Here is a 4,603-nt window from a genome sequence, read left to right as displayed (position 1 = left end):
TTTTCAACAAAACTAAGGAGTGTCTTATTTTTATTTCTATTTCATGGATGAGGAAAATGAAATATAGAGACATTGAATAACTTGCCTAGGGTAGCTGACCTGACAAACAATGGATATGAAAGCTGTCCTTTAGACTCCATGTTCTTGATGATAACATTAAAACTATTTTCTCAGTGTACAGTGTTCTAAAAATATTTAAAATGTTATGCTTTCTCATATTGCTGTATTTTCTTTGTGTAAGAACCTAGTGTAAAAATATTGCATTTAAATCATCTTATGGGAAATATTTTAATTGTGTTAATTGTTAAACAACATTTTTTGAAAGCTAACCTAAAAAGCAACCATTATGTATATCTCCACCCTTACCCCCCACCCCAAGAAATACACCATGTGCTCAAAATAAGTGACTTATAAATGAACTTCTAGAAATGAGAACTTTTTGTAAATTGAGGATTTTTTATTTTACATTATTTTCAATTTTAGAGTCTAAGTAATCAGTTTAGAAAATTATACTGAACTATTCACCTCATTTTATTGTAGTATATTCTAAATAGTAATTAAGAGAAACACTTGCTAATGTTTTAGCTATATACAGAGAAGCCCTTCAGTTTTTTTCTATTTGTTAAAATGTTCAGAGTTTTTTAAAATTCTCTAGAGATTCAGACACTTCTGAAACTTACACTCTATCAATTTTAAAGAGTCTGTGGATATTTGAGTCTTATGTAACAACTGCTCTCCAAAACTACTCATAAATTGATCTTACTGGAATTTTTTTTCAAATACAGTATAGTGTGTCCCATGTTAATCTAACGGAGATAGAACAAAGTGAGGCTATGTAGGATATTTTACTATAATTTCTGTTAATGTTTTATAAAGAAAAAATGTGACACCAAGAATATCCTAAAATGTACTTTTTGGTGCTGAATTGGAAAATTGATGTTGACAATGTTGGGGGGGGGTCACTGGCTAAGTTCATTTTTGTGTATTAGATAGGAGGAAGCATTAGCTGAATATAAGGCTATGAGTCTATAGAGTGAAGTCATAGATGGAGTATTAGCAATTTCTTTATTTAAAAACTAATTATTAGTTGGTATGGAGCTTGGACAATGTCTTCAATATTTCTAAATATTTTTACATATATAGCGATAGCATTAGTGTTTTCCTTATTTCCAATTAAATTTCAGAATAGTTAATTTAGATAAGATTCAAAACTGTAAAAATAGCAATTTAGAATAGCAATTAAAAATCATTTCTATGTTTATTTACTGAAAATTTGAATCATTAAAAAAAACCTTTTGGCCATCTAACTAGCATTTGTATTTGTTATTAATTTAGACTATTGTCAGCATACTAATTATCCATGGTTAAACTCTTACTTTGGGGTAGGATGAATATGAAGAAGAGAAAGATTGTGAAGGGAAAAAATTTATTTCTCTTTTCTCCGAAGATGCAGTTACGGAATAATAAAATTATTTGTTCTCCATCATGCGGCCAAGGAACAGTGCAATTCAGACTCCAGGGGTAAGCCTGGTCCTACCTAGAGCCACCACACGAGGGCGTTGGCGGGGATCATTTTCAACAGGAGAACAGTCAATAAATAAGCTTTAGATTTCCCTTATGTTTATGTATATGGTGCCCTTCCTATAAAGGTACTGATATTGACTTACGTGGTGAAGTAGATATTTTCCTATAAGAATATTTTTTGACAGAATTAAGTTGCAATTTTTTTTTTTTTTTTATATCCAGGAGGAAGCCACTAGATTAATTATCCTTCAACGTCCTTAGATTGTGAAATTTCCTGCTCAGAATGTCCATTGCCCATCAACTAGCTTTCCATCTTCTCATGAGGCTTTTCTCTTCTTATCCTGAGACTTCAATTCTGAAAGTTCTGGCTAAACCTAGTTTCTGCCTTTCCAGTGTGTTGCTGAATATATCTACCTGGATATTTTACCTTCATTTCAAATACGATGGAATGAATTTTTTTGTTTGTTTGTTGTTTTCTTTTCTTTCTTAGAAAGAGAGTGTGTGTGTGAGGACAGGAGCAGGAGGGGGGTGGCGAGGGTGAGAGAGAATCCTAAGCAGGCTCCTTGCTCAGGGCAGAGCCGGATACAGGTTTCCATCTTGTGACCCTGAGATCATGACCTGAGCCATAATCAGAAGTTGTTGGCTTAACTGACTGTGCCACCCAGAAGCCTCTCAAATATGATATTTTAAAAACCAAATATCATCCTCTACTCCACTTAAAAACGAATCTCCCTGAGTCTACAGTTTCTTCGAATATCCAACCTCAAATTTCTGTCATGATGTTTGTGTGTTCCTTCTCTTTCTACAGCTAAGCCAGCATTAGTAAATATGTGCATGTATTTCCCATTTTAACTTGAGCTCACCATAACAAACCTCGTTTATCTCATGACACTCAATCATTCCGTAATGGCTCAATAACTTACCACTTTTGAATACCCCACTTGCTGCTGTACTCTCAACACTGACCTCACTACCTGTACCTTCCTGTTGTATTTAACTGTGCTCAAGTCTCTCATGGCTTTGAAACAGACACCCTTCCCAGATCTCATTCTGTTCTTTTTTCTCCTCTCTTTCATCCCTGTGTTCCTTGGAAGAGCAGCATATAAGCCTTTCCACTTCCTCCACCACCTACAGTCTGGCTCACGCATCCACCATTCTTCTCCACGCTGTTCTTGCCAAGATCTGGAAGACCTTCCTTATGCTGGTTGTAATGGGTGCTTTTCCCTCTGAGAGTACCGTTGACAACACTGACCGCTCTCTATCAAAATACTCTTCCCTTGACTTCTGAGACTCCTCGCTCCTCAAATTTTCTTCCTCATTTTCTTTTAGCCAGAATACTCCTCTGTCCTGTGATCAAGTGTTGATCTTTCTCAGGGTTCTGTGTCCAGATCTTATTTGTGCTAAATAGGCTTCTTATTCTTTGGATGATTTTGTTGCCTCTCATGATTTCACTTACACTAAGAACTTTAGAAAAGGCCCCAAACTTAGACTCAGACCCCATTCCCACCAAAGCTCCCCCTAGAATCTTGTCACCCCCTTCTTCTTCTGCAGCTACGAAATGCGACTAGGGCTTGATTGCCACACAAGTTTCCTGACTGGTCTACCTTTCTCAGATCTTGTCCTATGCAAAAGCTTTCTCCAAGGGCAGCTCTAATGATTCTTTAAAATAGGAATATGGGAAAGTCACTACTTCACTCTAAACTCTTCAATGGCTACCTCGTCATGCCTGGAAATTTATTCCTAAAAAATACACATTTTTTAATGTGGTTTATGGAACATTTTGAGGACCGTTTTTTACCCCTCAATTTACTCTCTTGATATTCTCTGTTCCCTCTGAGTTCCAATTTGGGGTGACTTCTTTCAGTTCCAGAAACAAATCTTGCCCTCTGGCTTTAGGTCTTTGCATATGCTCACCCCCTTCCTTTTGCCTGACCGACTCTCAATTATACCTCAGGTCTAGCTTGGAATCCTGGCTAGGGAGCTTTTCCTATCCCTGATCTAGGTTGCAAATCACTTTGCATTTCCATTACTATAGCACTTACCACAATTTATTGTCATTGCCTGTTAAATTGTCTGCCTTCCCGAGTAGACTGTAAACACTATCATATTACTAATATTCACAGCTGTTCAAAAATGGAATAGACTATAAAAGAGACTACACTCAAACATTAGGTAGGTGGTTGAATTTGATTTTTATAGTTCTGTCATCTTATGTTCTTACTGCTCTTCATGGGCCATATGTTGCAACCAAATTATTTGATTTTTCTCAAATGTGTTTTATGCTTTCCTTCTCTGTGAGTTGGACCATATCTTTCCTTTCGCCTAAAAATGTTTTTCCCCCTATTCTGTATCTTTGGAAATTATACTTCTTGTTAAATCTAGTTCCTATTCCATCTTCTCCACAAAGATTTTTTTACCTCCCCTGTGAAGAAAGGTCTTGCTTATCTCCAAATTCTCAAAACACTTTAGACTTCTTATAGTACTTATCATGTATCATTTAAAATCACTGTATTTTGGGGCACCTGGGCTCTCAGTCAGTTAAGTGTCTGCCTTTGGCTCAGGTCATTATCCCAGGGTCCTGGGACTGGGACTCCTTGCTCAGTGGTGAGCCTGCTACTCACTCTGTCTGCTGTTCCCCTGCTCATGTTCTCTGCCTCTGTCAAATAAATAACTCAAATCTTAAAAAAAAAAACACCCAAAACATAAAATCACAGTTTTTCAATAAAAGGACACCTGGAAGAGTACCATCTCTCCCTTCAATACCTATAATACATTGCATTCCTTTTATGGAATCCATCATGCTTTGCCTTATGTTGTCGTTATGCATATGCATGACATCTTTTCCATAATAGCTTTGAGATCTTGCATGCTTATGTCTATGTTCTGCACTGCCTAGCATCTTGGCATGTGTGGAGATATTTGTGCGTGTGTGTATATATATATATGTGTATATATATGATGGACTCTCAAAATGTTACGAACTGGTTCTCACCTTATTTTCTATCTGTTTCCATAGGACCTTCTCTTTCAAGCCAAAGAGCCTTATTCTTGACTCCAAACTTGTCCATTATATTTTCCC

This window comes from Mustela nigripes, chromosome 1, assembly GCF_022355385.1.
Source record: "Mustela nigripes isolate SB6536 chromosome 1, MUSNIG.SB6536, whole genome shotgun sequence".
In the NCBI taxonomy this organism is placed as follows: Eukaryota; Metazoa; Chordata; class Mammalia; order Carnivora; family Mustelidae; genus Mustela; species Mustela nigripes.
This window is presented reverse-complemented; position numbering follows the sequence as displayed.